Below are 12,474 nucleotides of genomic sequence, written 5' to 3' on the forward strand. Positions count from 1 at the left end.
TAATTTAAAAAATGTCTGTTTTTTCCACCCTTGAGGGACTCCTTATTTCATTCACCTTCTGAGTCATTATATATATGAATTTCTTGGTTTATAAAAGCATGTGAATTGTCTCACTTTTAGCTTGTAGAGTTTTTTTCTACTCTACAGAACAGTTATGTTTGATGTGAGACATCAGTGTTGTATACAGAGTAAGTAGAAAGAAAAAGGGAGGGAAAGAAAGACTGTTGAACAGCTCTTATGGTCAGAGCGCTCTTGGAGAAAGTTATTCCTGATGTATAGTCAGAATCTCCTTTATTGTATCTTGAAGCCATTGGTTTGAGTCCTACCCTCCAGAGCAGGAGAAGAGTATCTTGCTCCATCTTCCATGTGACAGCCCTTGAGATATTGGAAGACAGCTATCATATCTCCTCTCAGTCTCCTCTTTTCCAGGATCAACATACCCAGCTCCTTCAACCGCTTCTCAAAATGCTTGGTTTCCAATCATTTATTTTCAGTTTCGATTAATTTGAAAAGGAAACTGTCCAGTATTGTGGTATATTCATTTCTGTAATTCCTCTACTTTATTTGCAGTGTGGTGGCAAAATTCTACCAACATGTCCTTGCCTTGGCATTTGCTGTCAAAGAAGTCAATGAGAATCCCAACATCTTGCCCAATGTCACACTTGGCTTCCACATCTATGACAGCTATTATGATGCAAGGATGACCTACCGTACGAGTCTAGACCTCCTCTTCAAAATGAATACATTTGTCCCCAACTACAAATGTGACACCCAGAAAACCCTCATATCCACCATTGGGGGACTTGGCTCTGATACCTCCTTACATATGGCAGATATATTAAGTCTCTACAAAATTCCCCAGGTAAGATGTTGCATAGGGATTTTTTAAATTCTTACTGACTGTATTGGATTTTGTTGTTTAGTCGTTTAGTCATGTCCGACTCTTTGTGACCCCATGGACCATAGCACGCCAGGCACTCCTGTCTTCCACTGCCTCCCGCAGTTTGGTCAAACTCATGTTCGTAGCTTCGAGAACACTGTCCAACCATCTCATCCTCTGTCGTCCCCTTCTCCTAGTGCCCTCCATCTTTCCCAACATCAGGGTCTTTTGCAGGGAGTCTTCTCTTCTCATGAGGTGGCCAAAGTATTGGAGCCTCAGCTTCACGATCTGTCCTTCCAGGGAGCACTCAGGGATTTAACCTATATCATTGCTTGAACAAATATTTGTTAAATAAAATTTCACATTGTACATTATGAATTCTTTTTACATAACTTCGTAACTGTAATTCATTTATTTTTTTAGCTTGCATATGGCTCCTTTCCTCCAGAGAGTGAAGTAAGTCAGTCCCCGTCCTTTTATCGAATGGTGCCCAATGAAGCCCATCAGTTTTGGGGGATTATTAACTTGCTTAAGCATTTTGGATGGATCTGGGTTGGACTCTTTGGTCCAAATGATAACACTGGAGAATATTTCATCAAGACCCTGGAGCCATTGCTTTCTCAAAATGGAATTTGTTCAGCCTTTACACAAAGAATCCCACATCAAATCCATCTTGATAACCTGGATGAAATGCACGAGGTAGCCTTAAACGTGTATGCATTGCTCACAGATAATAAAGTCACTACATTTATTGTCTATGGCGAAGCTGTGACAATTATAGCACTGAGAACTATTATATTTTTGCGGGACCCAACCAATACGGAAAACTTAGCAATTAGAAAGGTGTGGATTTTGAGTGCACATACTGATTTCATTGCCACAGGGCTTGTTAGTTCTTGGGATTTTCAACTCTTTCAAGGTGCCATATCCCTCACAATTCATTCACAAAATCTTCTAAATTTCAAATACTTTCTTCTGGCAATCAAGCCTTCCTCCTGGAGCCAGGGCGATGGTTTTTTCAAGGACTTCTGGGAGCAAGCATTTGACTGTATAGTTCCAAATCCACATGTGACAGTGGAGCCCAAAGAACTGTGTACTGGGGGGGAGACTTTGGAGAGTCTTCCAGGATCTCTTTTTGCAATGGAACTATCTGGCCACAGTTACAGTATCTACAATGCTGTTTATGTTGTGGCTCATACTTTGCATGCTATTTACTTGTCTACATCCAAGCAGAGAACATTGGGTAGCAGTCAAAAATTAAAACTTCAAGATCTGCAGCCTTGGCAGGTAATGCTTTACAAATGAAAAGCAGGAAATATACAACTTAGGTTTACATCACAATTTTCATGCAGAAGTAGTGCTTCATTGATTCAGTTAGGTAGCCGTGTTGGTCAGATGCAGTTGAAATATATATATATAAATACCTGAAGAAGTATTTTATATATATATTTTGACTGCGTCTAACCAACATGCCTACCTACCTGAATCATTGCAGCATTACTTTTGAAGAAATGTGCAGGCACACGAAAGCTTATACCAAGAGCAAACCAAGTTGGTATGCAATAGTATTGCTCATGTCACTAACTGGCAAAGCTTTATATTTTCATATTAACCTTGTACATTTGGCTGGTTTCTTTTCCACTGTATGCATAAAAAATTTTTTCATCTACATTGTCAAGTAAAGTGAGCAAACATGTTGTTGTTTAGTCGTTTAGTCGTGTCCGACTCTTCGTGACCCCATGGACCATAGCACGCCAGGCACTCCTGTCTTGCACTGCCTCCCGCAGTTTGGCCAGACTCATGTTCGTAGCTTCGAGAACACTGTCCAACCATCTCGTCCTCTGTCGTCCCCTTCTCCTAGTGCCCTCAATCTTTCCCAACATCAGGGTCTTTTGCAGGGAGTCTTCTCTTCTCATGAGTGGCCAAAGTATTGTAGCCTCAGCTTCACGATCTGTCCTTCCAGGGAGCACTCAGGGCTGATTTCCTTAAGAATGGATAGGTTTGATCTTCTTGCAGTCCATGGGACTCTCAAGCAAACATAATTATATGTAAATGAAGAATAAAGAATGGTGTTAATACATCAATCCATTTTCTTTACTAACTTTATTGTGTTCTTTCCCCTTGATCTTTCTTTTCTCTTTCAATTAGTTGCACCACTTTCTTCCTGACATTTCATTTAACAACTCAGCTGGAGAAAGAGTGTCCTTTACTAATAAAAGAGAAATGGGAGGTGGATTTGACATCACAAACATGGTCACCTTCCCAAACAAGTCTTTCCTTCGAGTGAAGGTGGGATGGGTGGATCCCATTGCTATCAATGGAAATGAGATAATCATTCGTGAGGACATGATTATGTGGAACAAAGGCTTTAACCAGGTCTGGAATGTGGGTATTTCTTTGACCCAATGCACTCTCTAGATCAGGGGTAGGCAACCTAAGGCCTGTGGGCTGGATGCGGCCCAATCACCTTTTCAGTCTGGCCCACGGATGGTCCGGGAATCAGTGTCTTTATTCAGACCTGGTCTCTCCATGGTTTTACGCTTGGTAATAAGTTGCAGTTCAGCAACTTCTCTTTCTAGTCTATTTCTGAAATTCTTTTGTAATAAGACAGCTACTTTGAGATCTTGTATAGAATGTCCTGGGAGATTGAAGTGTTCTCCTACTGGTTTCTCTTTCCTGTGATTCCTGATGTCAGATTTATGTCCATTTATTGGTGTAGGGTTTTGCCTGTTTGTCTAATATATCATAGTTATATGTTATCACAACTATCATAACTATCATGCCATACCATAGTTTTCATACCATAACTATGTTACCATAACTATCATAACATAGTTATATGTTATCATAGTTGGTGTCAAGCAGGAATTTATGTTCCTTCCTATGATTGACTGGTCAAAATGGGCTGGTTGACCTTTGCCACCTACTTCATTCTCCTACCCAGCATTGCCAATAGGTGCAACTACAGGTGGCATGCACATTACTTGAATTGGCTTTCTGGTCACTAGGTAGGCGGGTGATGGAAAGGAAAGTTGGCGAAGAAGTTGAGTATCATGTGGTCAGCTCGAGTGATTCTAGAGAATTGTCACAGGGCTCTGTGTAACAAGTTGCAGCATTTCAAAGGTGTTATGAATCATGAAGACATCACCCAATCGGTGCAGGTTTAGGAGCCTGATAGAAGAGTTAAGCATTTTCCACACATGTCCTTTGCTATTTATAAACTCCTAAAGTTACAGCTAATAAAGTGGCCCTAGCTTATTTCATGTATCTTGCTTCTTTTTTCTGGTCCCCTAACAAAAAAAAATGGGACAATTGCTGCACTTCATATGAAGTATTTGGTTGAGAGGTTTACTTTCTTATCTGAAATTATTTCCTGTTTCTGGAAAGGTGATGCCCATTTCTCTGTGTAATGACTACTGCAGCCCTGGTAATCAGAAGAAAAAGAAGGAAGGGCAGAAATTTTGCTGCTATAACTGTACTCCTTGTTCAGAAGGGAAGATTTCCAACCAAAATGGTACATGACATTTTTCATTGTTCAATATTAGTAAAGATTATTGTGTCAAATCTATTTAAATGCTACATTTCACATGCAACCACACTGTCCTGCTTAGAGTTGTGTGCTAGCATTTTTCTGCTGTTTTCAAGTAACCTTTGAAAATAATAATACTAATTTTAATAATAATACTAATTTTAATAATAATAATTTTTATTAATACCCTACCCATCTGGCTGGGTTTCCCCAGCCACTCCGAGTGGCTTCCAACAAAAGATTAAAATACAGTGGTACCTCGGTTTAAGTCAGGCATCCCCAAACTGCGGCCCTCCAGATGTTTTGGACTACAATTCCCATCTTCCCAAACCACTGGTCCTGTCAGCTAGGGATCATGGGAGTTGTAGGCCAAAACATTTGGAGGGCCGCAGTTTGGGGATGCCTGGTTTAAGTACACAATTAGTTCTGGAAGACTGTACTTAACCTGAAGCGTACTTAACCTGAAGCGAACTTTCCCATTGAAAGTAATGGAAATTGGATTAATCCATTCCAGACGGTCCGTGGAGTACTTAAACTGAAGTGTACTTAACCTGAAGCGAACTTTCCCATTGAAAGTAATGGAAAGTGGATTAATCCGTTCCAGACGGGTCCACGGAGTACTCAACCTGAAGCGTACTTAACCCGAAGTATGAGTGTAATTGGTTCTGGAAGTCCATACTTAACCTGAAGCGTACTTAACCTGAAGCGAACTTCCAGACGGGTCTGCGGAGTACTTAAACTGAAAGTACTCAAACTGAAGCATACTTAAACTGAGGAATTACTGTACAATAATTCCAATGAAATGTTCACAAACAAATAAGACTGGTGCAAAACTATGAAGCTAGATATGGAAGTGCTCCCCACTCAGCTCAAATGTCTTTTGTTGTACACATATCAAGTACTCTAATTGCCTAGGAGTTGCATTTTTGTGGATTCTGTGTACGACTGGAATGAAACACAAGTTGGGTGAAATTAGGCCAGATTTGTATTCGTTATTGCACAGGCAAGCAGGGCTGGTAAAAGAACAAGGGTGAAGAGAGGGTTATCGTTTCAATGAGCATGTGCTCTTCAAATTCCACTTGATGTTTCAAATGCACCCAATCAATACCCTTGGGAGTTGACCAGCATTGGACATTGGTGTGTCAAAAGACAAGTATCGCGGATCCCAGAAGGCAGCCATGGAATAAGTTATGTAAGGCCAGTCTCATCTGATCTAGGGGGATGCTATCATTCTGGGCTCTACCAGGCCCCTTGTGCTCTCCCCTGCAACACAAGAGCCCACCGGTGCCTGATGCTCCCCGTCCCCCGTATAAGTGTAGCAGGAGCAAGCCCTGATATGCAGCAGCAGCAGCTTAATATTGTTTAAATTCAAACATTCAGCAGAATACTTGAAATGTATTTCATATACTGTTATATAATCATCAATGCCTTAAAATCAGAAGGATAAGATAAAAAAGAAATAAAGAGCACACATGAATTGTTACTGGAATTGGACCTTATTCTACTTTTCAGATATGGATGAGTGCATCACATGCCCAGCAGATCAGTATCCAAACAAGAACAAAACTGGATGCATCCCCAAAATAATAAGCTTTCTTTCTTACTATGAGTCCTTTGGGATCAGCTTGGCCTCCCTTGCTCTTTCCTTTTCACTGCTCACAAGTTTGGTGATAGGGACTTTTATTAAATACAAAGATACTCCCATTGTCAAAGCCAACAACCGGGATCTCACTTACATTCTCCTCATCTCTCTACTGCTCTGCTTTCTCTCATCTTTGCTGTTTATTGGGAAACCTGGGGAAGTGACCTGTCTTCTTCGCCAACCAATGTTTGGCATTGTTTTCTCACTGGCCGTTTCATGTGTGTTGGCAAAGACTGTCACTGTAGTTGTCGCTTTCATGGCCACTAAACCAGGATCTAGCACAAGGAAGTGGGTAGGGAAACGGCTGGCCAATGCCATAGTCTTTTCCTGCTCTCTTACTCAAACAAGTATTTGTACTGTGTGGTTGATGACTTCTCCTCCATTCCCTGATCTAGACATGGACTCAGTAGCAGAAGAAACCATTGTGCAATGTAATGAAGGGTCAGTTGTCATGTTTTACTGTGTCCTGGGCTACATGGGCCTCCTGGCCATTGCCAGTTTCATTGTAGCATTTGTAGCCCGCAAATTACCAGACAGTTTCAATGAAGCCAAGTTCATTACCTTCAGCATGTTGCTGTTTTGCAGTGTTTGGTTGTCCTTTCTCCCAACATATCTAAGCACCAAAGGGAAATCCATGGTGGCTGTGGAGATCTTCTCCATCTTGTCTTCCAGTGCTGGATTATTGAGCTGCATCTTTGCCCCTAAATGCTACATCATTGTCCTGAGGCCTGAGCTGAACAATAGGGAGCAAATAATGAGAAAAAACTGAGCAATACCTTTGTTTTTATCTCATTGATTTGTTATATATTAATGGTTTTAGTATACAGCTGGTTACTAAGAATGTCTCCAGAGTGGCACTCTTTTGAGGGGGCATTTGTTGGGATGCATCTTTGCCCCTAAGTGTTACATCATTGTGTTGAGGCCTGAGCTGAACAATAGGGAGCAAATAATGAGAAAAACTGAGTGATGCCTTTGTCTTAAACTGATTCCATTGTATTTGGATTTGCTGCGTTTTGCAACTCCAAGGAAAATGGCTTCACTCTGATTGGCATTGACTCACATGGGAAAACAGAAAACCAATTGCTATTTTTTTGTGCCACAAGGGAGCAGAGATGTGGTGAGACTTAGAGTAAACACACAAGCACCAGCATCTTGGTTGCCAAAAGTGCCACTCTGAGCTAAACATCAAAGGCAGTTTCAGGGACCGTTCTGAGGAGGGCTGCGTGACGAACCCCCTCGCCAACGTTGCCAATAGATTATGAGACGAAAGGGTACAGGGGTAAAGCAATCCCCACTCAATTCCTTACGCCTTAAAATAAACCCCTCAATTCTGGGCTTCTCAGTAAAGAGAGTCTAACTCTAGCTTTCGTGGCCTGATCTCACAAACACTCAGGGCTATTTGAATGAACAACCTCTTGCCTACAGAACAGGGACTCCCTCAACTCAGATCCCCACTGCATCAGTCTGCCATTTCACCCTGGCAAACCTGTGGCACTCTAGGTTTTCACCATACTGCCCTTCCTGTGTGACTCTAGGACACAAACTATCCCTTTTTCGTCAGGTAAGTTTTGCCCTTTTCTGAGTCTCCACCTCTGTGAGTTTTAATACGCTGCTGGAATAACCAAGACGATACTCTTTGGCACAAAAAGAAGATGAATTTTATTTTCTTGAGAACATAGGTTTTTCTTTTATTAACGATGCATAAGTTTGCAATCTTAGTTACAGTTATACATTAACTTTGTCAGACTTTAACTTTAAGTTATCCTAAGCCTAACCTAAACCACCACTATCCCGGCCCCACACCCTTCTTCTTCCCTCTTCGTCACCACACACTCCCCCTCTTCCAACTGCCCAAACAGTTATTCCCTCCTTTTTAAACCGGGCACCGTCCTGCCTCCTGAAGATGTGCTGTCAGTTAAATTGGAGGTGGATTAACTTTTTCTAATCAAGGGTGTACTAAATCTCCCATCCTGGGGCTAATCCGTTACAGGCTGCACTGAGGAAGAATGGTGGGAGCCTCCCCCTTCTGATCCAGATCCTGAATCTTCACAGGAGCCAGAGAGTATAGATTTGGAACAGTGGTTTGCAGAAGGATATAGTTCAGAAGGCGGAAGCTGGGAAATACTGGATCGGGAACAGCTAGGAGAAGAAGAGAGAGGGTTAACAGATTTACAGTTTCTGGAGAGTATCCTCCCCCCTTTCCCAAAGTCCCTGAGAGCTCAGAAACTGGCAGAACAGAAAACACAGCAGTTTCAAACTCATAGAATCATAGAATCATAGAGTTGGAAGAGACCACAAGGGCCATCCAGTCCAACCCCCTGCCAAGCAGAAAACACCATCAAAGCATTCTTGACATATAGCTGTCAAGCCTCCGCTTAAAGACCTCCAAAGAAGGAGAGTCCACCACACTTCTTGGCAGCAAATTCCACTATTGAACAGCTCTTACTGTCAGGAAGTTCTTCCTAATGTTCAGGTGGAATCTTCTTCCTTGTAGTTTGAATCCATTGCTACGTGTCCGCTTCTCTGGAGCAGCAGAAAACAACCTTTCTCCCTCCTCTAGATGACATCCTTTTATATATTTGAACATGGCTATCATATCACCCCCTTAACCTTCTCTTCTCCAGGCTAAACATACCCAGCTCCCTAAGCCGTTCCTCATAAGGCATCGTTTCCAGGCCTTTGACCATTTTGGTTGTCCTCTTCTGGACACATTCCAGCTTGTCAGTATCCTTCTTGAACTGTGGTGCCCAGAACTGGACACAGTACTCCAGGTGAGGTCTGACCAGAGCAGAATACAGTGGTACTATTACTTCCCATGATCTAGACGCTATACTCCTATTGATGCAGCCCAGAATTGCATCAATTTTACAAGATGTAGGAATGATGTAGATTAATAAGGGATGGTGAACTTAAGGAGGTGGTGAACTTAATTGGGAGTACTGCCTTTCTAGGAGGTTTGATCTTTGTTCTCTCGCTGCTATTATTAAAGTTTCTAGCTGGTAAGAAGACTCCTTTCCTTTGTTCTGCTTATCTACTACCACCACGGTGGGAGGAAGCCAATTCCCCGAAGCCTGACAGCCAAAGAGGTTTCTTAGAAGGCACTATGGATGTCAAAAAGCAAGTCTGGAAACCATTATGAATTATACCAGGTGTCATGGAGAACCAGTGAAGGTGGTGAAGGTCCTGTGTGAGTGTCTGGAGGCGGTTGGAGGATGGATGGCGGCTAACAGATTGAGATTGAATCCTGACAAAACAGAAGTACTGTTTGTGGGGGACAGGAGGCGGGCGGGTGTGGAGGAGTCCTTGGTCCTGAATAGGGCAACTGTGCCCCTGAAAGACCAGGTGTGCAGCCTGGGAGTCATTTTGGACTCACAGCTGTCCATGGAGGCACAGGTCAATTCTGTGTCCAGGGCAGCTGTTTATCAGCTCCATCTGGTACGCAGGCTGAGTCCCTACCTGCCCGCGGACTGTCTCACCAGAGTGGTGCATGCTCTAGTTATCTCTCGCTTGGACTACTGCAATGCACTCTACGTGGGGCTACCTTTGAAGGTGTCCCGGAAACTACAACTAACCCAGAATGCGGCAGCTAGACTGATGACTGGGAGCGGCCGCCGAGACCACATAACACCGGTCCTGAAAGACCTACATTGACTCCCAGTTCGTTTCCGAGCACAATTCAAAGTGTTGGTGTTGACCTTTAAAGCCCTAAACGGCCTCGGTCCAGTATACCTGAAGGAGCATCTCCACCCCTATCGTTCTGCCCGGACACTGAGGTACATCGCCGAAGGCCTTCTGGCGGTTCCCTCGCTACGAGAAGCCAAGTTACAGGGAACCAGGCAGAGGGCCTTCTTGGTAGTGGCGCCTACCCTGTGGAATGCCCTCCCACCAGAGGTCAAAGAGAACAACAATTACCAGACCTTTAGAAGTCATCTCAAGGCAGCCCTGTTTAGGGAAGCTTTTAATGTTTGATGGATTCCTGTATTTTAAAGTTTTAATGTTTTGTTGGAAGCCGCCCAGAGTGGCTGGGGAAATCTGGGCAGATGGGTGGGGTATAAATAATAAATTATTATTATTATTATTATTATTATTATTATTATTATTATTATTTTCTGACTTAAAATCAGAGTGTTGGCAATCTCATCTACTGTTTCATTTGTAATCTTTTGATGTTCAGAAACAGCTCACAGAACTCTGTTTTAGAACTGAGCTGGCAAGGCCAAGCATCATTCATAGTAGCATGCTCAAGAAGATAACTGATGGGCACAGGAAGGTCTGTATTTTTAGAGAAGCTAGGAAGCCAGGATGTTGTTGCTCTTGGTATTTTTGACTCTGCAATTCCCTGTCAACTGCAAAGAAGATACTTTGAGGTGCCATGTGAATGATCCATTTCCGGTTCCACATGAGTGCTACCAGCCATGTGGTCTCATCAATAGTGGGATAGTTTCTCGGGTATTTCATGTATTTTATGAAGTTTTCTTCAAAGAGCACCCATCACAGAACCTGTTTGAGGTTCCACAGTAAGACTATTCCCCTCTCTACATCTCTCCAAATTTCCTTTACTTTTGTGTCATGCTTTTTAGATTGCAAGCCTCAGAGAAAGGAGTGTCATGTTTTTTAATACTTATCCACTCGTGTGGCAGATTTGTTTAGGTGGAGAGAGGGACAAAGAAATGCTTGAATCAACAAATCTATGATTTCTCAAATCTTGTTTCACCTCGGCCCCTCCTCTTTCTCAGTCACATTCTTAGTATTTATATTATTAGAAACATTAAATATGCCAGCAATTATTATTATTATTATTAGTAGTAGTAGTAGTAGTAGTAGTAGTAGTAGTAGTAATTTATTCCCTGACATCTACATTCCTCCAAATCCCCTTTCCCATTTTACTCCTGTATTTTATGTTGTGGATTCCAGGCTATCATTGCCAGAAACTTTTGTGGGATACCTTTTTGGTTGAAGAGTGAGATAAAAGTAGTGCTTCGAGTACAGTGGTACCTCGGTTTACAAACACAATTGGTTCCGGAAGTTTGTACTTAACCTGAAGCGTATTTAACCTGAAGCGAACTTTCCCATTGAAAGTAATGGAAAGTGGATTAATCTGTTCCAGACGGTCCGTGGAGTACTTAAACTGAAGCGTACTTAACCTGAAGCGAACTTTCCCATTGAAAGTAATGGAAAGTGGATTAACCTGTTCCAGACGTGTCCGCGGAGTACTCAACCTGAAGCGTACTTAACCTGAGGTATGAGTGTAATTGGTTCCGGAAGTCCATACTTAACCTGAAGCGTACTTAACCTGAAGCGAACTTTCCCATTGAAAGTAATGGAAAGTGCATTAATCTGTTCCAGACAGGTCCGCGGAGTACTCAACCTGAAGCGTACTTAACCTGAGGTATGAGTGTAATTGGTTCCGGAAGTCCATACTTAACCTGAAGCGAACTTTCCCATTTAAAGTAATGAAAAGTGGATTAATCCGTTCTAGACAGGTCCGCGGAGTACTTAAACTGAAAATTCTCAAACCGAGGCGTACTTAAACTGAGGTATGACTGTAAATAGATCAACTGGTTCACATGGAATCATTTAAATAACTGATAAAAAAATCTTTTTAGTTCTCTTCAATCACTTCCAGATTCCTTTGCTATTTTAAAAAAGATTACACACAGTAAATATAAAGTGCCACGGGTTTGTGCATGCCCTGACTCCCTCTAGATTCCTGGGTGCTGGGATTTAATCAGTGCTTTGAGAATTAAGATGAAATGACCAGCACTGGGTAAGAACACAGGCTGAGCTTGCTTTTTCTTGCAGTATTCCTTTTTATTGTAGTGAGGTCCATTACAATCTAATACAAGATAGGCTGAGAATAACACAATGCTTATGGGAAAGTAAGAGAACAGAATAGAAAGAGGGGAATGAGGAGAGGAGACCTACACTGTGGGATGGTTGAGAATAGGCATTTGGCATGCGGTTTCAGTTAGGGGAAGATGGATCTCAGAAGCTGTAAGTCAGCCCCAAACTTCCCTCTCTGCCCCTCTGAACTCTCCCTAGGTTTATGACCCTCACTGGCCCTGCTTCACAAGCACTGAAGTGTTTTTGTGTGTGTGTGGCTGGAAGTGCCCTTGAAATCTGATAATTGTACACTTTCACCTCTCGAGCCATCCACCATTGGAATATAGCCCTCGGAAGGGAATTTACTCCTGAAAAGGGTTCCCATCCAATCAGGTACAGTGAAAACTTTGATCTACATGTACACATGTGACTATAAGACTTGCTGATGAAGAATCTCCAAAACAGGGTCCTGTCCTGGTATATACACTTCATCTGACATATAAATTTATATAAATAAATCCAACCACAGAAGAGACTACAGTGGTACCTCGGTTTACAAACACAATTGGTTCCGGAAGTCTGTACTTCACCTGAAGTGTA

This window comes from Zootoca vivipara, chromosome 13, assembly GCF_963506605.1.
Source record: "Zootoca vivipara chromosome 13, rZooViv1.1, whole genome shotgun sequence".
Taxonomy (NCBI): domain Eukaryota; kingdom Metazoa; phylum Chordata; class Lepidosauria; order Squamata; family Lacertidae; genus Zootoca; species Zootoca vivipara.